This window comes from Nyctereutes procyonoides, unplaced genomic scaffold (assembly GCF_905146905.1).
Source record: "Nyctereutes procyonoides isolate TBG_1078 unplaced genomic scaffold, NYPRO_anot_genome, whole genome shotgun sequence".
Taxonomy (NCBI): Eukaryota; Metazoa; Chordata; class Mammalia; order Carnivora; family Canidae; genus Nyctereutes; species Nyctereutes procyonoides.
In genome coordinates this window covers 2,535,317-2,558,774 of record NW_026575124.1, presented here as the reverse complement: position 1 = coordinate 2,558,774, position 23,458 = coordinate 2,535,317, and the positions used below count along the sequence as shown (strand labels likewise).

Sequence of the window (23,458 nt, the reverse complement as noted above, 5' to 3'; positions counted from 1 at the left end):
ACCCAGCAAATTCCACTCCTAGAAGTTGACCCTAGGAAAATGGCCAGAGCTGTGCATAAAGGGGATTTACAGCAGCACTATTTACAGGTAACAGTGGAGACCCCAGAGTGGGATTTGGGTATAACCTTTCCAACGTGAAGGACATGTTTGGCCATAGAACATTAACAGCCTTTAGCCCAAGGTTGAAATGAAGTAAAGAAATGGTGATGTGTCCCGCTGAGCCAGCACTAACAAAGACGGAGTTACGGCAGGCCCTGAGAGGTTTGGAGATAGGCCAGACATTTGACCAGACTCTTGACTCTCTAATCTTGGGGGTCACCTTGTCTCCCAAGGGGAAGTCCACCGGTTCCTCTGGTTTCCCATGTATCTGCAAGTCCTACCAAGGAGATGGTCTGGTTCAAAGGCATCTCATAGGCTAAAGCCTGGAAAGATGAGCGATCCATCCTTCCCACTCGGATATGTCCTCACCTCCCACACTATGACTCACCACTTGGCTCCCCTTCTCTGCTCCCTAGAGATCCAAAAGCATCATTTTCTAAGTGTTTCCTGAGAGTCTCTCTCGGCTTCCTCCCTGCCAGGCTTGGTTTTAAGTGAACACAGACAGAACACTTTCACCAGATCCCCCTAGCAATAAGTTAATTCACCAGATCCCCCTAGCAATAAGTGTATATACTATTTATTGGTCCGATTCTTTGTTGCAAATAACGAAAACACACCCAATTTCACCCAAAATAAGAAGAAAAGAAGAAAAGGAAAGGAGGAAGGAAGAGAGAGGAGAGAAAAAAAGTTGAAAAGGGAGATGTCTAGGAATAAATGGCTTCAGGCACAGCAGGATTCAGGAGCCCAAAAGTCTTGCTCTTTACCTTTATGCTCTGCTTTCTCAGTGTTGGCTTCATGCTCAGGCTGACTCTCCTTCCTCATGCTATGGCCAGGATAGCCATTAGCAGCTCTCAAATGACATCCTCTTCCCAGCTGATGATTCCATACTGGTTGTGTGGGTGAGGCATAGGACATGTGGGCAGGGGGAAGGGGATCCTTTTTTTTCCTTTTTCCTGCTAGTTCTAGGAAATATCTCAGAGAAGGTTCTGAGTGGTCTGGCTTGGGGAGTGGGCCCAACCCTAAACCAATCCCCTGAGGCTAAAGGATCCCAGGTCCACCGTCAGTACTGGGGAGTAAGTTGGGCCCCATCCGAACTTCATGGACTGGGAATCAAAGAGAGGTTGTCCCCTGATGATGTGCTAGACAAGGAAGGCGGTCCCTTGCGCTTGTCTGTCCCAACCCCTCGTGCTTGGTTAAGCTCCCCAATCTCTCCTACATTTGGTGAGGAGTCAACTTCTAAAGATTGGCAATTTTATGTTCAAGTGGCGGCCCCGGGTTCCAAAGCTGTCGTCAGGCTGCAGGAAGCCCCCGACACCAGATTTGGGTCTACTCTTAGAGAAACAGCAACAGCAGCTAAGCAGTAAGAGTCCTAGGGTTTGTCCTGCTTCCCTTAGCTACCCGAAGACACAGACCACTACGGCAGGCCCTGGGCAGGAATGGGGACTCCCGGGCCCTGACCCCTGGGCTGGCACATGTCATTGTACAGCTTGTGTCCTGACACAGGTCTGCATCTGCCCAGAGGAAAGGGGGGCCTTTTAACAATTCATACAGCTTTTAAGAATTCGTGAGGCTTCTTAGGAGCTAATGGCCACTTACACGCAGCTCGGGTACAGATAGGGGGTGCTAGTCCCAAGGCTGACACAGGAAGAACTTCAAGTTTGGACTTAGACCCGAGTGACATGGCTTGAGTATCAGCATGATTGCTTTATGAGGTGTGTTTGTGTTCCTGGGTATGATGTGGCTGGGCTGTAAAGGTAGCGAACCCGCAGTGCTGCGCTGCTCTGGTCCTGCAGGCATCTTGCTCCCCATCGACTGCCAACGCCTCCAAACTCTGGGGTGGGCGTGTCTCTGTGAACTGACGCAGGAGGCCGTGGGGAGCGGCCACCACCCACCTGGATGTAGCTTTGTCTCGTTTCTATCCTGTGCACTGCTTTCAGTGGCTCTGGGAGTAAACCAAAATGAAAGAACTTTGAGCCAGGATCCAACTGGTCATTCTTGCCTAGCCTCAAACCCAGACCAAACTTCATGGGTCAGTCAAGTTCATGGAGCCGCAAGGCTCCTGCCCAGACTCTGAAAATGAGTAAATAAAACTTTCAGGTGGAGTTACAGATGCATACCAAGAAGCCTACACGTTGACCCTTTTAGGCTTGAGTGGCCCCAGCACATTTAGTAGAGTTCAATGGCTCTCCTGGCGGGGGGAAAAGAGTGGCCTTGGGTGCCTGTGTTGTTATTGTTGTTGTTGTTGTTGTTGTTGTTGTTGCTGTTGAACACAGAGCATCTATCATCTCTGAGCAAGTGATTTGCATACATAATCTCCTCTAAAATTCACAGCAGACCCACATAATCTCTGAGGTTAAACAACTTGCCCACACGACAGAACTGCCAGCCCTGGAGAGACTTCACGCAATCACCCTCTGACTCTTCAGAAAGGAGCCTTGGAAAGGACTTGGAAGCTCCACACCTCTTCCACACACCTTGCCCTACCCACCTCTTCCTTTTGGCTGTTCCTAAATTATATGCTTTGATCACAAACCAGTAATCTAGTAAGTAAAATGTTTCTCTGACTTCCATGAGCTCCTCTAGCAAATTAATCGAACCCAAAAAGGGGGGGGGGGGTCTTGGGAATCTCTGATTTATAACTAGTCCGTCAGAAGCACGGGTAACAACATGGGTCTGCAACTGGCATCTGAAGTCGGGGTGTTGGGAGGGGGCAGTCTTGTAAGATCGACCCCTTAACCTATGAATCTGATACCAGCTCTGGGCAGTTTCAGAACTGAGTTGAATTGCAGGATAGCCAGCTGGTGTCTGAGAACTTGTCGATGTAGGGAAGACTACACACGGGCACGCACACACGCACACACGTCAGAAGTGGGCCAAGGAACAGGACTGTGAAAACGGGAATGTGTTTTCTTTCCCTCACCAAGCATGGATTTTTCTTAGTACCACTCCTCACCGAATACCAACTCCTCTGTCTGGCAGCAGGTCCCACCTCTGAGAAAACCTGTGCACATCCCCATTGTCTCCAACTGTTCCCACCACCTGTAGGGAGTTGATGCGGCCACACTGATAATCAGTAGTTACTTTTTTTTTTAAGATTTTATTTATTTATCCATGCGAGACACAGAAAGAGGCAGAGACACAGGCAGAGGGAGAAGCAGGCTCCATGCAGGGAGCCCAGCGTGGGTCTCGATTCCGGGTATCTAGGATCACACCCTGGACCAAAGGCAGATGCTCAACCGCTGAGCCACCCAGGCGTCCCTAATCAGTAGTTCTTTAAAGTGTTTCTGTAAATCTCTAGTTTTAAATACCAAAATCTGTTTTAACCTGCTCTCAGCAAACATGAGCCACACTCCTTTCATGGAGAAAGAAAAGCTTATTCTAGTTTACAGTTTGCTTCCTTTTCAGTCTCTCCTCCTGATCTCTGGGTGTTCAGAAATCACTGAGATCAAAGCCCTCTGGATTTCTCTGCAGCTCCAGGTGGAACCAACCCAGAAGAGAACAGAGGGATGGTTCTTGGCTCTGTGCATCCGTCCACCCTCCCCACCACATCTGGGCAGGAAGGACCACTCAGTACCCACACCCTGCCTTTGGAGAGTGCCTCATTTTATAAAGGCTGGATTTAAAAATCAGACATCTGGTAGCTGGAAGAGCCAGGATTCAACACAGGTCTCGCTCCAAAACTGTTTGCACTTTGCCAAAATTCTATGTTGTTGACATGTCTGTCTACCTAGAAAGCCCAAGAGAATCCATCAAAACCCTATCAGGGCGACAAGGAGAGCTCAGCAAGTTGACTGCGTTTCAAATAACTTTAACCATTTCAGACAATATGATGAAACAATTTACTCCTTAAGGTACCTGCTCAATTGGGGTGACTCCTTCTCTGGGCCATGTTTCTAGAATCAAAAGAAACCAGCAAGAGTGGCTGCCCTTGGGGAGGAAACTAAGTGACGGGGAATGGGAGTAGGAGGAAGATTTACATCTCACTGTTCCACATTTGATTGTTGTGCCCTATGAATATGTTACCTATTGAAAATCAAAATTCCGTGGGATTAATAAGCGGTGAGGCAAAAAGTTCAGGATATCAGAGCATCTGGCTGGCTCAGTCGGAGCGGAGGAGCATGTGACTCTTAATCTCAGGGTCATAAATTCGAGCCCCACGTTAGGGGTAGAGATTACTAAAAAAATAAATAAATAAATGTAAAAGAACTTTTTAAAAAATGTTCAGGATATTAGCAGGGATATTAATGGGACATTAAACATCAGGACGTTAGAACTACTGTTGAGTTATTCTATCACCTCTGAATAATTTTCAACCTAAAAGAACATTAAACAAGATTCAGATGCTACTAGGTACAGAGGTAGAAGCCTCTCTAATGAAATTTACTGTTTTTTTCAAATGTCTAAGAAGATAGGAACTCCCCCTCCTATTTTTTAGGGATAGATTAACAAAGGTTTTGCTGTTACCTGGAGGTTACTTTGCTCCAGAGGATAGTTTATTACTCCTTTTATTACTTCCCTCTGGGTAAGATGACTGTCAGGTTAAGATCCAATTACCTCTGTCTCAGAAGGTTCAATGTGCATTTCTCTCTCTCTCTCTCTCTCTCTCTCTCTCTCTTTTTAAAGAAAGCTATTAAACAATAAGACATCATTAATTTGAGGCAGAAAGAGTTCTCACAGCAAAACCTTAAGAGCATTTAAATGCTTTATTCTAATAATTAAAGTCCTCTCTTGCAAAAGGTACATTTAGATCCAGGGCATCTTGAGTGCTTTTATGGAGAGGAGTCCATGGTCACAGTTCACCAGTCCCATAAGACTTTCCAAAAGAGGAAGAACTATTCATTGTAACATAGAAGGAGGCTTCTGTTATGTAGAAGAAAAACTGACCAAGCGTCCTCTGGAATAGATAATATTTACACCAGCAACCAAAATATAAAATACCAAGAGATCTTTTTAAGAACTGCACAGATCTGGGAGGGAAAACCCCAGGAAAAAAAAATTTCTGGTCATCATAAAATAGGGACTTGAATAGATGGAGGGATTTGCAGAAAGTAACGACAAAGACCTCATACCCTGGCGTCACAGGCACCTGCTGAGCCTATAGACAGACAGCTCACTTGTAAAAATGAGGTGCCTCGCAGTACCTGCTACAGCAGTGAACATCAGAGAGATGCCTGCAGAGCGGGGGCACTGGTACCTGTGAGGCGGTCTGTGTCATGCTGGGTTTCACAGAGGATAAAGATTCCAGCATTTTCCTCAATCAATGGGGCAGAGGCCTAGACAAGTTAGGTTTCTTGACAAACTGTATCTTCTTTTTTTTTTAATTTTTTAAAGATTTATTTATTCATGAGAGACACACAGAGAGAGGCAGAGACACAGGCAGAGGGAGAAGCAGGCTCCCGTAGGGAGCTGATGTGGGTCTCAATCCCAGGACCCAGGATCACGCCCTGAGCCGAAGGCAGATGCTCAACCGCTGAGCCACCCAGGGATCCCCTTGGGCAAGTTTCTTAACCTCTCTGTTTCCTCAACACAACATGAAGGCAATATCTGCTTTCAAGGACTGTTGTGAGGGTTAACAGGTGCCCCAACAAGCTGTATTTTCAAGCGGATTCTCCAATGTCCACAGTCACACCTCCTGCACGGCTGCCGTGTTAGTCAGATTCTCTAGAGAAACAGAACAAGTTATGCAGAGAGAGAGAGAGAGGTTTATTTTAAGGAATTGGCTCATGCGACTGTGGGGGCTGGCAAGTCTGAAACTAAACTTGCAGGGCAGGCCAGCAGACTGGAAACTCAGGCAAGGTTTCTATGCTGCAGGCTTGAGGCAGAGCTGATTCTTCCCAGGGGATCCTATGCTTTGCCCTTCCAGCCTTCAAATGATTGGATGAAACCCACTCATGGGCCCCCCCGGGTGGCTCAGTGGTTTAGCACTGCCTTCGGCCCAGGGCGTAATCCTGGGGTCCCGGGATTGAGTCCCACATTGGGCTTCCTGCATGGAGCCTGCTTCTCACTCTGCCTGGGTCTCTGCTTCTTTCTGTGTGTCTCTCATGAATAAGAAAGAAAGAAAGAAAGAAAGAAAGAAAGAAAGAAAGAAAGAAAGAAAGAGAAAGAAAGAAAGAAAGAAAGAAAGAAAGAAAGAAAGAAAAGAAAAGAAACCCACTCATATCAGAGGATTATCTGTTTTACCTAAAGTCCACTGACTATAGATGTTAATGACATCCACAAATACCCTCACAGCAACATCTAGACTATCATTTGACTAAACAATTGGGTGCCATAGCTTAGTCAAGTTGATTCAGATATTGATCTTCATAGCCACCTCCTAATACAAGGGGTTCTCCTGAGGTGTCCAGGCAGGTAGCATTTCTCCTTTGAGATTCCCCTAACACAGAAGGAGCTGTGGCATCTCACTTTCCTATGGCTAGATGACTACTTTCTGTGGTCCCTCCCTGCTTCCCAGGGTAGTTATCACATACACACACAGACACCAACACACACACACCTACTCTTGGAGGTAAAGAGCTACTTCAAGCAGAGGTGAGGTATCCCACAAATACCCACCAAAGTGGCTTTCTGGCTCCTGTCACCCTTGAGGAGCCAAAAAGAAGGAAAGAAAAACATGTACAGATTGAACCTCCAGCTACACATAAAAGAAAAATTTTTAAAAATGAGCCTTAGTATCCTGCAATAAGGGGTTGGCTAGAAAAAAAAAAAAAAGACTTGTCTACATAACAGACCACTATGCAATGATTAATGATCTTGCATGAGATTATTTCATCACCTCACAAAATATTGAGAAATACTTAGTCAGAAAATCAGGTTATAAAACAGCATATTCAGTATGATCCCAGCTTGTAATATGCATATAGTAATTACATACATATGTAACTCTGTACATATATATAAAACTGCATGACTATTTATATAGTTATTTAACATAGATTTGTAATACAAATTATTATTTTATACACCAGTAAATGAAACATTGCTAATCAAATTATAACATCATCATTTGTAGATACATCTTGATCTCCAGGTGCCTGGATGGCTCAGTCTGTTAAGATCTGACTCTTGATTTCTGCTAAAGTCATGATCCCAGGGTCATGAGATGGAGCCCAGAATGAGGCTCTGTGCTCAGTGGGGAGTCTGTTTGAAATTCTCATCTTCCTTTCCCTCCACCCCTCCCTGCCTCACTATGCGCACTCCTTCTCTCTTAAATAAATAAATCAATCCTTAAAAAAGACATCCTGATCTCAAAAGTGTAAAAAAGTGAAAAAAAGAAGCATCTCAGAATTGATGAAATATATATGTGCATGTGAATTATACATAGAAAAAGCCAGAACACATTATACCAAAATTGTAACAGTGGTTATTTTTAGATGTCCTAATTATGAATAGCTTATTTTTTGCCTTTGTGATTTTCTGTGCTTTCTAAATTTTGTATGTTGAACATATGACATTTGAGTAGTTAGAGAAAACAATAAATAAACAATATTACCCACCCCTGCAACTCTTCTAATCCTCTTCTCTCTTATGCCCTGCTCCATTCTCTTCAGGTTCTCTGTCCAGCCCCCAATCTCAGGCCACGCTGAGCCACACGGAAGCCTATGGGAAAAAGAAATTGGCTTTCATGCAAGCAGACTTATCAACAATATTTTTAAAATCTAATTCCTTGCTTATTGCACTTTCAAGCGAGACACTGTCATGTTTGACTTCTTTTGACCAAGTGATCATCTCAAATAAAAATTTTTTAAAAGATTTTATTTATTCATGAGAGACAGAGAGAGAGAGAGAGAGAGGCAGAGACAGGTTAAATGTTTAAACTGAAAAAAAAGGTCCTACTTCTCAATTTTTCAATAGTTTCTCAAAGACTTTAACATTCTAGAAAAACGTAACACTGACAAATATTGTTTAAAATATATATGGGGTACATGAGCCTTTTCCTTTTGCCTCAGGCTCCCACAGGGCTCTGCAGGGAACTAGGTGTTTATTTTAAACTGTTGATATTTTGGGGCACCACCAAGATACCAGCTTGTCACTCTTCTCTCACCACCCCTGACCGGACCACGACATTCACTGGAAACAAGGCACTGTGGCCTATCCGAGGTCGGGCCAAAGGAGCTGCCCTGACAAGAGGGTAGAGACATGATGGCTGACGCTACCCATTCCTTCACGGCCTTGTCTTCTTCAGAAACTGATGGAACCTCCATATCCATAACCCTACGGTCGGAGTGTAGGATGAAAGTCCAGAAGCACAGCTCCAAAGCCAAGGTGGGAGAGGCAACGGGCTCACCAGCAATCACTATTTTGCTCATGCCCCGAAAGCCTGGTTTGCTATGCCACGCAGCTTATGCCAAGCTGGCATGCTGAGGGCCTGCCTACGAGCAGCTGAGGCAAGAGGCGGGACCCAGCCTCAGGACGTTTCTTACCCTCAAGATGATCCACCCAGCAGGTGGTGGACCTGCTTGGTAAAGAGCCTTTAAGGATCTGGACAGTAAAAAGGAGCCCGAGCGGACACTGTCTCCACAGCCCTGGGCAGCATTTTATAGCAAGATATACACAGTTCTTTGCTTTTATTTGATAAAGTTTCATACAGAAGAGAGAAAACGGCATGTCTTTAAGAGCTCTTTATCAAGAATTCGGGTGGAGAAGGGAAGAATGGGTTCTTAAAGGATGATTTGAAATTTTCTGCAACATAAATAATTACCAAAAAAAAAAAATTCTAACATTTCAAAAAACAATTGGTGATATTTTGTCCAAGAAAGAATTTTTTTGCATCAATTCGGGTGTATTAAGATATTACATGAAATATTACTCGATTCCTGAGGTTTTCGTTGTCTACTTCAATTTTGCACCAAAAGCTAGTACCTCACTCACCTTACCCCAGTCCTGGCTCTGCCCCAGTCATCAACCTCTTGACGTTTTTTTTCCTGTCCCACTAACAAAGTTTATTTTCTATAAAGCTGTTTTGTAAAGTGGTTTGTGTAGGTTTGTACATTAATCAGCCTCCCTTCCTCTATTCTAGGTGTCCTGAACAGAGAGATGGGCTTATTCACCTTTCTATCTCTGTCTCCTACCCAGTACAGAGGCTGGCATATGGTGGGCTCCAACATCGTTTTCTTTTTTTTTTTTTTAAGATTTTATTTATTTATTCATGAGAGACACAGGCAGAGGGAGAAGCAGGCCCCATGCAGGGAGCCCGACGTGGGACTCGATCCCAGGGCTCCAGGACCAGGCCCTGGGCTGAAGGCGGCGCTAAACCACTGAGCCACCCGGCCTGCCCCAGTATTGTTTTCCTAATGGTAAAAGAGGAAGAAGGAAAACAGCTAATGACAATGGCTAACATTCTAATATTTACCGAGCGTTTTTTGGGTAAACCGGCATTGGGCTAACCATTTTACTTGTTTCATCTAACAACCCAATAATAAAAAAAAATATTCGTGCCCATTTTACAGATCAGGAAATTGAGGCCCACAGAGCTGAGTGACTTGGTAACACATGAGGGGTTAGGGCAGAACTTGAGACAGCTCTGCTTGGGTTCCTAAAACATTTTTGCCATGAGCGTTTCTCTTTCAGGCGTGAGTGAAGTGAGATGAGAAGGAGGAAGGGGAAATATGGGGGAAAGATAAAGAAACAGATGTAATAGAAGAACCAAATTATCACACTTTCACATCAGTTATGTGCTCAGGCTTTACAACACTGGGCATCATTAACTTCACTTTCCAGATAAGGAACGGAGACATAAGAGGTTCCCAGGGACCCATTCAGTTCCTTCTGCTGGTTAGCCACCTGCGGGAGGCGGAGGTGGGGTGCAGCGACAGCTAGGGTGGGCAGGCTACCGCGCAGGCCAGCTGCAGCCCCCCCACTACCTGCCTGGCAAACTCGGGCTGGCTTCCTCTGTAAACTTTGCCTACAGGGCGAGTGTCCCTCCTCCCGCCCCCGCTGCAGGTGGGTGTCCCCTCTCTGGGACTCTCTGTGGACGCCAGAGACTTGATAAGGGCCCACGCTGGTGTCAGCAGCCTCCAGGGCTGCCCTTGCTTCAACAGAGCTGCTCCCCAGCGCATTTCCTGCCGTAAGGGGGAACCCCCTAAAACATGCGGCTGTAAAAGGTGAAACTCAGAACGCCCAGAAACACAATCTAAAATGGCCAAGAAATAAAAATAAGACAGTGAGAAAATAATGAAATTCACGGGACTTCTGGAGGCGCCAGGAATTCGGGCGTGTTCTATGGAAGAGCTTAGTGATGGGAAGAGTTTCCGTCAGGAAGACGCACAGAAAGGTCTCCGGAGGGAGAAAACGTGTCTTCCTTTTTGCAGTGCTTGAAAAACTTTTTTTAACCATGTGCCTATATAATGTCTTCAATTAAAGAAAAAAAATTTTTTTTTTAATGGGCTTGCCACCGGGGACAGGCTGAGGTCACAGTCACCATTCTGCAGCGGCTCACCTCCAGGCCTTCCTGGAGCGGAGGGCAGGAGCCCAGGCCGTCCTCCCAGCCGGGAGAGAACAGCTCGGTGTCTGACACATCGAGGGCGGGTCACACATCCTGCACACTCACGCACCTCCAAATTAGGCCGCTAATTATTCTAAAGCTCAAAGTCATGAGTAAGATTTGAGTGCGCTGAAGTAAAATGGGATGAGTAATTTGCTTCCGGAACGTGGAGCACACAACACAGACTGATGCGGCTTCCTTGAAAAGCCGGACACCACCCTCTCAGGAACTCCAGGCTAGGGTTGGTGGCCGCGACTCTGTCGGGATCTGGGCCAGACTCAGGCTGTGAGTCCAGCCTAGCTCATCACCCGCAGGTCAGGTTGGGTCCTGACTAAGGCTCAAGGGCCAGGTCAGCAGCACACGACCCCAAGGGTCCCAGAGCGGAGTTCGAGGAAGGGCAGGGCAGAGACAGAAGGATCTTGCCACCCAGGAGTGTCCAGCCCCCGGACAGCGGCCCACAATCTTCTATAGAAAATGCCCTTGGTCTGAGTAAGACACTGTGGAATAAGGCAAGTGACAAGAATGGTAGCAGCTGGAGCAGTGGCAGTTACAGCCCTGAGGGTCTGTAAAGGGGCTAAGGTGGACGATCCAGGTAAATTCTGCAGAAGGTCTTTCTTCAGGAGTTTACAACCCCAAAGAGTCTAGTGTGAAAGCAAGGGAGTTGGGGGGGGAGGAGAATGGAGGTCCGAGAGGTGGCCGGGCCAGGAGTGCATGGACGCCTCCTCTCCTTTCCCCGTTTGGGGAAAGTCTGTCCTTCGTAGTCCCTTGATCTAGTGTGGCGGCTTGGCAAGGTCTTCAGGCTCCGCCCGCCTGCCTCCTGTCTCCAGACCCCATGACCGGAAAACCCCTGGCCTCCTTCTGAAGAGCTCAATCCTACCTCGGCGTCCCAGATTTGAAAATAAGATTACTTCCCCGAGGCCGGCCGTGGATCCCCAAGCAGCGTCCCTGCCCTTCCCAGTTCGGCCAGAGGGTCTCCTCGCTCAGATTTGCCCACGCGCCCCTGTGCTCCCGAGTCTCACCCGCTTAGAAATACAAGCACCTTTAAATACTCAGAAAGAAAACCAGAATCAGGGGTCCAAGCTCCTACCAGAAAAAACTTCCAAACTACTAGCTATTTTGTAGTCATCCGTGTTACTTCTCTACAACTGAATAAGGACCTAAAAGATGACATCACGGAAGCCCTAGAACTGGACAGAACCAAGTGGGTGGCCCGGGGCCTGGCAGGAGGATTCAGAGCAGGTGCTTTAGCACTGAAGTCACTGATTTTTTTTTTTTAAGATTTTATTTATTTATTCATGAGAGACACACAGAGAGAGAGAGAGAGGCAGAGACACGGGCAGAGGGAGAAGCAGGCTCCATGCACCGGGAGCCCGACGTGGGACTCGATCCCGGGTCTCCAGGATTCCGCCCTGGGCCCAAGGCAGGCGCTAAACCGCTGAGCCCCCCAGGGATCCCCCAAGTCAGCGATTCTAAGTGTAGCCCTGACGCTACCTGTTCACCGGTTCTCAGAGCTGAGAGTGCGCCAGGGTCACCTGGAGGTCTTTTAAGAATGCAAATTGCCGGGCCCCGTCCCCAGAGTTTCATATTATTTAGGTCTGGGGTGGGGCCCAACAACCTACGTTTCTCCCAAATTCTCAGATGAGGCCGATGCCGCTGGTCCGGGACCCACACCTAGAGCAACACGCTGGCCCCGTGAGCAGCCGTCTCCCGCGCACACCCGCGCTCCCAGGCGTGCAGTTGGCCGGGGCTGGGGTTTGCTAGAGCCCCGGGGACCAGGCCCTCGTGCCAGGCCCTCGCAGGGAGGCGTTGAGAGTGCGCGCCGCACCGCACTGCCTGCCTTCGTCCTGGACGTACGGATGGACGGACGGACCGATGGACGGGACGCAGCGTTTGGCCAAGAGACCCCCCCCCCCCGCCCCCTTCCCCAGCAACCAGAAGCAGATGCGCGACTGCGCCCCAGGCCCCGCGCCGCCCGCTGCACCCCTCCGCCCCGCGCTGCCAGCTGCGCCCCCCAGTCCCGCAGCCCCAGCCCCGCGCCGCCCACCGCACCCCTCCGCCCGCCGCACCCCCCCAGCCCCGCGCCCCCCAGTCCTGCAGCCCCAGCCCCGCGCCGCCCGCCGCACCCCTCCGCCCAGCGCCGCCCGCCGCACCCCTCCGCCCAGCGCCGCACCCCTCCACCCGCTGCAGCCCCCAGTCCCGCGCCGCCCGCCGCACCCCTCCGCCCAGCGCCGCCCGCCGCACCCCTCCGCCCCGCGCCGCCCCCCGCGGTTCCCTGCACGCGCTGCGCCCGCTGCCGGGTCGGCGCCTCTGGTCTTTGGGGTGACCGGACGCTCGGATCTTCCGGCGCCGAGACTGCAGCCCCGGGTGGCCGAGGGCTGGAGAAGCCGGGCTCCCAGCAGCGGCGGGGCGGGGGGATGCCCGGGGCGGGGGCGCCCTCCCCCGGCCTCGGGGCCTCCGGGTGCAGCAGCGTTCCGGGGCGCGCCGGGGTCCGCCCGCACCTCGCCGGGGAGGGGCGCGAAGGGCGCGCCCCAGTGGCCGTGCACGGCCCGCCCCGGCCCCGCCCTCCAGGACGTCCCGTCGGGAAACCCGCGGCCCCGCGGAGCGGCTGCGGCTCTGCGTCTGCGGACAGGTAAGCGGCCGGAGCCGCCGGCGACCCTCGCAGGCCCTCGCGACCGCCCCCGGGGCCCGCGACCCCGGCTCTCCGCTCCTCGGGACTTGCGCCCCACCTCGCCCCTCGCCGACCTTCTCCCCTCCACTTCCTCCTCCCCCCACCCCCGTAGTGAAATGAAGGGGTTGGGCCAGACGGGTCCCCACGTGTCGTGGCGGCTTCAGCTCCTCCGGGGGCAGGACCCCCACCCACCCCCTCCACCTTTGCGCCTTCCTTCAAAGATGAATGAAAAAGCTCAGACCTCTGGCTCTTGGAGGGCTGGGTGGGTGGGAGGGGCACAAGCCATCGCAGCCCCTCCCGGTGCTGCAGCCTTTCCCCCCTCACCTGCCCTGCCCATGCCCCCCCCCCCGCGCCCCTTCTGTTCCTCTTCTTGGGCCACCCCATGCGCTCTGCTACAGAAAATCTTTCAGAGACGAATCTTCCTGCCAGTGCCACGTTGCTCCGGAATAGAGGTGCGTCTCGGATGTCCTCTCTGGTTCTTGGGCCTTCTGGGAGTGGGAGCTGTGTGGTATTCTGGGAAGGGAGTCTCATGGCTGTTCATGCCTGTGACCGTCACCAACTTCCCGATTTCCCCGTCACTTGTTCCAACAAGCCCCAGGCTAGCCCAAGGGAGAAGCCATTTGTTACTTGCCCCCCAGAGGTGGCTCATCATCCCGGACCCTGACTTCTGCAGAGGGTAGGACAGGACTGTCCCGTGTGTATGGGGGAAGGGGGGCTCAGTCTGTCAGCAAAGCTTGGAACAGACCCCTTCTATTGGCCAACACCTCTTAGCAGCAGTCCCAGGAAGGGTTTTAACGCTGCCCCTCCAGACCCACAAACGCAGTTTACAGGCATTTGTGCCTGGATGAGGTTAACAGCTCTAGACCCACCAAAGAACCTGGGGCTTCTGCTCATTTTACCAGAGATGCGTATGCACTGCGCAGGCCCTCCCCCTGCCCGTCACAGGAAGGGCAAAAAAGCATGAGACAGGCAGATCCACGTGGTGGGTAGCACAAGGTAAGGTGAGGGCTTTAATATATACTTTGGCTCATATTCTCCTGCACAAGCCAGTATCAGCAGACACCTCCCTAGTTCCCGTTCCTCAACGATGCCATTCCTGTAGGACACAGAGGTAACAAGAGCAAACTAGCTTTGGGGACATCAGGCCAGAAAGGGCAGGACTATGGAAGAGAAGAGTCCTCTGCTGGAGCCAGTAGAACCATGAAGGATCCCAGGCTACCCAAGACGGCCTCGTCCCTGGTCATCACTGCCCACAGTTGGCAGGACGGCTGACACCTACCCGCAGCAGCGTGGAAGGACTCACGCCTGAAAAGGGGAGATGCCGATGCATGTTGGATGCCCTCTGAGGTCAGAAACATCTCAGCCCAAGTTCAGCTGGGAGAAACCTGGAAAGGACATATGACCAGAGGCTTAGTCCAGGTGGCCATGGCCTAGAACTGAAGTCAGGTATAGGAGGGGCAGCTAACCCTAGGACCCAGGGTCTCCCCTGTGGGGAGGCAGTTGAGACTCACCGGGCAGCTGACTTGGCACTGTCACTAGTTTAACTGTCTAACCTTGGCCAAGTCGCATAAACACTCCCTGGGTGGGGCGCAGAGGAGAAGGCGTATAGGAAGGTGCCCTGGGAGAGCTCCGGGCAGCGGCCGGATAAGAGGCAGTGCGGTGTCACGGTTAAGACGGGGGGCTTTGGAGAGACGTGGGACTGAGTGCAGATTCTGCCCCTGTTACTTCCTTGCTTTGTGACCTTGATCAAGTTACGCGACCTCCCCGTGCTTCGGTTTCCTTCTGTGTAAAATGGAAAACTTAACTGTCTCTTGGCTTGCAACGGAGAGTAGTGCTATCGAAAGTGCTGGTGGTATCGCCCTCAGCCTCCTCTGGCCCATGCAGACCTCACCAGCTCTGGAAGCGAGGCTGAGGATCAGGGAGGGTGTCTGTGGCCGGAGGGACCCAGCCAATGGCCATGCCAAAGACTTGGGTGAACTCGGTGCATCATACAGCCCTCTGTCCCCCTCTGGGAAAGCCCAAAACGTCCGTTCTCATTCAATGGGAATGAGAGCGAGGGTTTGAATAAATGAGAGGTCAAGTGCGGGGCACTGCCTGTCTCTGTGTTGAGTTCAATGCTCTAATTGTGCTGTGAAAAGGGCTCGCAGAGTGAACAAGGTTGGGTTCGGTCTGGGGAGGGGAAGGACTGTTAGAAGACTCTTTTGTGGCACCTGAGAGCCCCAGGGGGGCGGGTACCCTGTGCAACCTGGTCCTGGGCCCTAGGTAGGCTTGAAGGAAGGAAGAAACCCAATCCTAACCCTCAGCTCTACCTATAAAAGAGAACAAAGGACGGACAGACCAAGGCAGTAGAGTAGCATGACCAAATTCTTCAGGGCTGTTGGGGTGCTACAGGGCTGAGGAGGCCAGGTGGGTCGACCGGGAAAAGCATTCTGGAGGCTGAAGAGTGAGGACCAGGAAATTTGAGGACTGGGAAGGACAAAGCCAACAGGGTCTAGGCTACCCGAGTCTAGGCCTGTTGGTTCTCTCCCTCTCTCACCAAATCTAATGGGGCCGTCCCACAAGGGGGAAGCGTGGGCAGTGGATCTTAGATACACCGCGACCCTGGGGGCAGTTTGATGGCCCTTAGTCTAGGAAGGATTCTTGGAGAAGGAGAGTCAGAGGAAGAATTCGGAAGAGAAAAGAATGCAGCTGGTTTAGCCAGACTATGAGGGGGAAAGGTAAGCCAGGGAGGGTTGGGAAGCCTTCCTCCCGGGCCCTGGTTCTGCTCCTGGCAATGGTGCTAAAGGAGTCAGAAGACAGCTTTTCAGATTGTGGAAGGGAGAGGGGCCGAGGCAAAGGAGGTGGCCCCAGCTTCTGCTGATCCTCCAGATGTTGGGAGATAAGGATGCAGCCTCCGGAGGCGGTGACGGTTTGGAGAGAGAGGAAGAGGAGGATCCGAGGCCGGGAATGAATCAGCGGGCCCTGGGAGTGGGCGTGACGCGGCCTTGGAGTGGGGCCGGCCTGCCTCCAGGACTCCCAGGCCGCTGCCAGCACCCCGGAAATCGGGAAGGCCCCCCAGCTTAGGGGTGCGGCAGGTTGAGTGTGGGTGGTCCTGGGCCCCGGTCCTCCCGGGAGCCCCCTGTGGGGTGAGGAGAGAAGGGGGAAAGCCCCAGTTCTGCTGACTCCCCTCACCTCCCCCTCATCACACCTGGGGGCTAGCCCAAGCCTTCCGGAATACCCTTGGGACTGGCCCCCCTTACTCCTCACCCCCACTCCTCCTCCCCCCCCCCACGGAGGAGCCGCAGGTTGCAGGCTGCCTTCGAGGACAGTTGCACATCCCCGCCCGCCCGCGGGCCTGGAGGTCCTCCAGTGAAAGCCCTGGGAGCTCCGAACTCTGCTCGGGCCGTATTATTTTGATTTTCAGTGGCTTTCACAGCCTTGGAAGAAATTACCAGACATTTCCCGGCTGCGTGGCCAGCCCTGTTGTAGGTACACCTGTGAGCAAATTTGGGTTGAGTTTTTCCGTGGAATACCCGTGTTGGGTAACCTAGGATTACTAGATTGTTCGGCAGGCAAAATGAACCTAGTTACCAGGGCGGGGATAACTTGAGAGACTGGCTACAGAAATAACTTTTCAGTGCATCTTTCTGGGAAAACCCGCCGCAGGACGGCAGCCTGAGTCTTGGTGGAAAGCTGAAAGGTCTTGAAGGTGTAATTAAGGGGAAAGTGAAAATCTCCCAGCATTCTGTAATCAAAAGGGTCAGAGGGTGGGAGGAGGGAGGGGTTTGCAGGAGAGAATTTGCTACTCACTAGAACAGAGGAAGTGAAATGAGTGTTGTGTGTGATGCAGAAGTGCTGGTGACAAAGAAAGACTCCTCTGGCCCCAAAGGGCCTCTGGGTGCCCTCCCCCACCAGCAGCTTTGAAATCGACCTGTCCCCTTCCCAACATGATGTCTGGCTCCGCACACCTGCGCCCTGGGTGAGAACGGCGACAGTCATCACTTTTGGAAGAACCTGTAATTGAGCCGTAGTCTGAGTAACTTGAGCAAACATCCCTGTGGTGGTGTCGACTGCTTCCTTCCTGGCTGCCACGTCCCCGGAGGTGAGCAGCTTAGCTGATAAACAGAAAGAAACATTGTTACAAAAAAGGCCACCTGGCCAGCAAGGGCGTGTTCTCGGTGGCTGACTCTGATTTTCACAAGAGCTGAAACTTCGCCTGCGACTTATAATTTTGTCACTGTTATAATTTTGTCACTGTTAGAGCGTCTGTCGTCCCAGATAGGATTTGGGGGAGGGCCGGGGCGGGGCGGGGGGGGGGGGCTGTATGACAGTGGAGTGGTGGGTGGTGGCGGGGAGATTTGGGAAGACTCTCAAGAGCCTAACCCAGTCCCCAGGCCCTCCCCGGGGACCTCCAAGAGGGAGGTAAGAGTGTGGGGACAGAGCAGTGGCCTGGGAGTCAGGAGACTGTCATCTACTCCTAATGATGTAATTCTGGAATATAGGTATGTCACACACACCCCACCCAGGAGTGGGGGGGCCAGGGCTCTGCGGGGTGTCCACTGGTGCTTCGTGCCCAGCTTGCCTTCTGCTCCCCCATCACCAAGAGCCACTAGCCGTGCGATACTAGAGAAGTCACCTAAGCACCCCGGCCTCTCCTGTAAGGGGAGGGCGCTGGACTCACAGACCCAGAGTCGCGCGCTGATGCACGAACAACAGAATATCGTGCAACTCCGGGGCTTGCTGTGTGTAAGTGCATTCAAGATCTTGTCCAGGGAAGCCAGGGCGTACCCTTGGAGCCCGGGACAGCTCGCTCTCGCCCCTCGGGCCTCATCTCATTTAACAAGAGTTCATGGAATAGCTCTTCCCTGAAAAACTTGGGTGAGATTTTGCGAGTGAAAAGAGAGAAGGTGAGAACGAGCTGCCCCTCTGGCCAGGTGGTCCCAACCGTGTGAGAGAGAGAACAGACTCCTCGGACACACCTGCAGGGAAGCCCGGACGCAGAAGGGGCCGGACAGGGGAGACGTGAATTCTGCTGGGAGATCTGAGGGGGCTTCTGGAAGGAGGCGGGGATATAAAGGGGAGGGACTGCTCTGCATCACTGGCTTTCAGACTTCGAAGTTGTTTTTTTTTTTTTTTAAGATTTTATTTATTTATTCACGAGAGACAGAGAGAGAGGCAGAGACCTAGGCAGAGGGAGAAGTAGGCTCCAAGAGGGGAGCCTGATGCAGGACTTGATCCCAAGATCCCAGGATCACAACCTGAGCCAAAGCCAGACACTCAACCACCGAGCCACCCAGGTGTCCCAAGTTTTATGAATTTTAAATAACGAAATTTTCATTTTAATTTTATATCACGATATGTTTATCATCTCCACTGAGCGAGGACAAGCATTAAAATAAAAACTTATTTATCATCTTCACTGAGCGAGGACAAGCATTAAAATAAAAATTTGTTATTCAGAATTCATAAAAGTCAGGTAAAAGAAGTCTTAATAAAACTTCCAGATGATGTTTTTAAGTCTGTAGTATTTACACTTCTGAAGTTGTTAAAGCTTGAAACTGCTACGACTTTTGGTCTTATGCTCTACGTACGTATATGTAATAACTGGCCTGATATTTTAGCAAAACAATACTTACCCATACTGCCTGCGATACACTTTGATATTTTCTTTCTTGTTCTGTTCTATTCTGATCTTTTAAAGAACGTTTTTCATGCTGATTTGGAGCACTTTAAATTTATTCCACAATCCCACAATGGGTTGTAATCAGTGGTTGGAGAGACGCTGGGCTGGATGAAACCTCAGTGAGAGAACATAAGTTTGTGCTCTGGCTCGTGGGGCCAGAGAAGCAGGTCCCATTTGTTCAATCTAGGAAAGCTTCCTGGAACAAGAGGTTTTCTGGTGTCCTCTTGGTACCGAACCCAAGGTGGTTCCATATGGGGCAATCCCAAGGGTGGCTGGAGGAAAAAGAGTCGGGAATGAATGCTCAGCATTAGCAGGAGGGGAGTGGATGAGGGCCATGCCCACGTTTGCCCGAGGTCCTGGAGGCCGGGTGGGGGAGCTGTACACGACATTGGGCGGAGGACCCTGTGAACTTGACCACGGACTACCACCTACGGTAGGGGCTGCTCCTTTTCCAGGCTGGTGGAGGGCTGACTCCCCACTCTTGCTAACCACACTTCTGGGAATCTCCCACGCAGAGGTCAGGAGTCCTTAATCCCAAAGTCTTCTGGCTTCCATCCCATCCTGCGTCCCTTCTCCCGGACTCTTGCCTATGGCCCACATGCTGAGCAAACAGAGACCTAGTCCCTACTGCCACGGCTAATCACAGGTGTCTCATTTCATTTCAGGATGTGGTTAGTACCTTGAGGAACTGCAGACTCCAAAGAGCCAGGCTTAGACAGGCAGGCTGGATTGAGAGAGCAGACGCCTGGGAAGGACTCAGTTTAACCCTAGGTCTCTCTCTCTCCAGGGGAAATAAAAGGAGCAAAGGTGAAGCCCACTGCAAAGGACCACGAGGCAATGCCGGGACGAGGGAATTGGAGTGACCTGGCTGATTCTGAGTGAACCAATCAGGGAGGCCATCCTAGCGGAGGTGAGTCTTGAGCACCTGGAAGCAGCTGGTGACTAAACTGTTACCAGGTCTTTGTTTCCCACTGTGCTCCCTCTTTCTTGTTGGAGTGGGAAGGTAGACAGGAAGGATCAGGGAAGGTGCAGGGGGGTCGACACTGCCCTGGCAAACACTTCCCCACTTTTCGGGCCCTGTTGTTTGTGCTTAGCTGGGGCACTTCCAGAATTCCTCAAGTGTCTGGCTCAATCCTTTGGGCTGGCCCAGCATAGCTCAACCTCTGGGGCGAAAATCTACCTCTACACTGAATCCGCATTCCCTCCTCAAAGCCTTCTTTAAGCCCAAAGAGACACCTGCCTCTCTCAACTTAGCACTTACCGTCTGTACTATTACTAAGTTTTAATTTTATTAATTTTTGAATAGGTAATGTAGTCAGGGTTCGAAGTACAGAAGGGTGTTCAGTGAAAGCTCTTTATCCTGCTCCCATCTCCTCCCTGGAACAGGTGCTACCTGGACCCGGTGCTAGCAGTTCTTATTCTCCAACTAGATCTTAAAATCCTTTGGGATCGGGGTGCCTGGGTGGGTGCCTGGGTGGCTCGGTCACTTGAGCATCTGCCTTCGGCTCAGGTCATAATCCCTGGGGCCTGGGATGGAGCCCCACATCCGGCTCCCTGCTCAGCCAGGAGTCTGCTTCTCCCTCTCCTCCTGCACCTGTGCTATCTCAGTCACTATCTGTTTCTCTCTCTCAAATAAATAAAATCTTCTAAAACATATAAAAAAATTTTTGATGCAAAAAATCTAAAAATAAACAAAAGATAAAATAAATCCCTTGGGGAGAGAAATTCTCTCCTGTCCCTCGCGTCCCTGTGTCCCAGCCAGGGCAAATTCACCCATCCCGTCACCCAGGAGTGTTTTCCTGGCACCATGTGCTCCGTCCTCATCCACACCCCAACCTTCCTGGGTCTGACCGCCCCCTCCCCAGGCCCTGTCCTCTGGCCATCAGCTGTTGACCAGATCCATCTCCTGGACACCCTCCACCAGCTGTCGTACTGTTTTCCTTTAATGCTGGCTAATCTTTTCTTTTCTTTTTTTTTAAGATTTTGTGTATTTATTCAGGAGAGACACAGAGAGGCCGAGACACAGGCAGAGGGAGAAGCAGGCTCCCTGCAGGGAGCCCAATGCGGTACTGATCCTGGGATCCCAGGATCACACCCTGGGCCAAAGGCAGCAGCTCAACCGCTGAGCCCCCCAGGCATCACTCTGGCTAATCTTTTCTTGCTCCCATGCCTCAGGTCAAGGGCAATTTCCAGGCCCACCGTCAGCTATCCTCTGCACCCCACGCTCCCTCCCACCCAACTACCAGCAGAGCCCTGCCTGGCCGAGCCATCTGCTGCCTCCAGGCCTTAGTCTGAGCCCTTCCCTCTGCCTGGAATGTGCTCACCTGGTCCGGCCAGGCCTCCTGGGGTCCGTGCTCAGCCCAGGCCTCTCCCTCCCTTCACAGACCCCGCCCTCTCCCATTTGCTGAGTTTCCTGCCTCCCCTCCTGAGGCATCCGGGCTGCCTGACTCCCTGGGTGATCGCCAGGTAAAATCTGACTTCTCAGCTCCACTAGACTTCAATTAAAAAAAAAAAAAAAAAAAAAAAACAAGAAAATCTGACTTTTCCAATTGATTGTATGCAATTTGGAGGCTGGGTTTGTGTGGTCTCTGTCTCTCCCATTGAGATGAGGAAGACAGCTTCGTTTTTCTGAGCTGCTGCCTCGGCATTTTAAGGTATGATAACCCTACGCACATCCAGAACCTGGACATTTAGTTCAGCACTTGAGTTTAGAATACCTGCCGAAAGTTCTGGCTTTGCTTGTAGCGGGGCACCTTTTAAAATAACCACCTGGGGGGCCTCTGCGTGGCTTAGCGGTTGAGCGCCTGCCTTTGGCCCAGGGTGTGATCCTAGAGTTCCAGGATCCAGTCCCACATCGGGCTCCCTGCATGGAGCCTGCTTCTCCCTCTGCCTGTGTCTCTGCCTCCCTCTCTGCCTATGTCTCTCATGGATGAATAAATAACATCTTAAAAAAAAAAAAAAGCACCTAGGGGGCACCTGGGTGGCTCAGTCCATTTCAGCTCAGGTCAAGATCTCGGGGTCCTGGGATCGAGCCCTGAGTCCTGTTCCCTGCTCGGCAGGGAGTCTGCTTCTCCCTCTGCCTCTGCCCCTCCTCATGCTCACACCCCCTCTCTCGCTTGCTCTCTCAAATCAATCAATCTTTAACATAAAATAACCACTTAGAGTTAAGCCTGAGAAAAGTTGCTGACCTCTGTCCCAATCTCCTTTAAGTGTAGGTCCTAGCTGTCTATCTCTGTCTCCTGCCTGCTGGTGGCCCGGCTCCCAGGGCTGCCCTCCCCCCCCCCACCCCCGGGTCACTGCGCCCCCTTGCTTCTGAGATCCATAGGTAATAATAAATCTTGTGCCTCCACTTCCTTTGTGTGGGTGTGTTGAAACTGGGCATTCGGTCAGAATGACCCCATGGGTTTCACTTCCCCAAAACGAGACGTCAGAGGCCGATGGAACTACCTGCCGATGCCATGCGGGTGGTTTGCGCCTCCTGATTCAGCAGGTCATAATCTGAATATTCGTAATTCAGTACATAAGCTCGCCCTTAACACACCCATGGGGAGAGTACCTGGCAGGTAGCAGGTATTCGGTCGACGCAGAGCGAACACTTCCTCTCCCATCTCCCAGACAACTGCTGATGCAAAATAGTTGCTCAAAGAGATTTCGTTTCATTTGATTTTGATGATGCTGTTGAATCCGCTGTTATAACAGAAAACCACAGGTCTGGCCCTGCTGCCTCTTGAGATCATGACAGACGCCTGTTCCCCAGATCCGAGTGACTCCAGACGCCAGGCTCCTCTCCGCAGGCAGGAAGGGGCTTGTGTGTTTAAACAACAGCATTAAGTAGCTCAACTGGCATTAACGTTAAACAAGACATGCCATGGGGGATGAATGTGGCTTTGGCCACGGACCAGGTACTCAAGGATAATTGCTGGGAAGCTGAGCAGGGATTTATTAGTTATAATAGTAGAAATAATTGATGGCATTTATTGAGGGCTTACTATGTACCGGGCACTCGGCTGAGTATTTTACGTGCATTATCTCTGATTTCATTCTCACTGCAACCCTGTGCATTAGGTATTAGTTACCTTCACCTTCTAAATGAAGAAATTGAGCCTTAGAGAGATGAACTACTTTATCTCAGGGTCACGTAGATGCTAATCATGGAAACTGATGCTTTTTGAGAACTCACCATGTACAGAGACTACTAAACTTTTTCCATGAATTGTTTCACCGAACTGTAATCCTTACAACACCCTAGAAGGGAGGTGCTGTTATTACTAGAAGGGGCACAACTGGGATTTGTACCCAGGTCTCTTGCCACCAACATCTAGCATGTAACCGATGAACCTTATGCTTCCAGAGTTCTCCACAGACGTTTTGCAAGTACTCATCCTTTGAGCCATGGGACTATGTGCCTGAGGGTGGAAGCTGATGAACATGTGATCCCATGTCTGTCTGAGATGTTGTTGTAGAAACTTAGGGTTTTTAAAATTAAATATGAGTAGGGCAGCCCCGGTGGCTCAGCAGTTTAGCGCTGCCTTCAGCCCAGGGCCTG

General features: G+C 51.0%; 1 protein-coding gene across 4 annotated transcripts in view; it reads left to right on the top strand.

Annotated features, from left to right (window-relative positions):
- Positions 1-13,155: 13,155 nt before the first annotated feature.
- GALNT6 (polypeptide N-acetylgalactosaminyltransferase 6) overlaps positions 13,156-23,458 on the top strand; it is a 36,378-nt gene continuing 26,075 nt past the window's right edge. The window contains exons 1-3 of one of the 4 annotated variants that reach the window (XM_055337117.1): positions 14,355-14,597; positions 17,080-17,331; positions 19,700-19,822. The gene's annotated coding sequence lies outside the window, so the exon portion shown is untranslated. Of the gene's footprint in view, positions 13,212-13,624; positions 13,703-14,354; positions 14,598-15,486; positions 15,657-17,079; positions 17,332-19,699; positions 19,823-23,458 lie in introns of those variants that run through there. The other 3 variants (XM_055337115.1, XM_055337114.1, XM_055337118.1) reach the window with 3 other exon arrangements.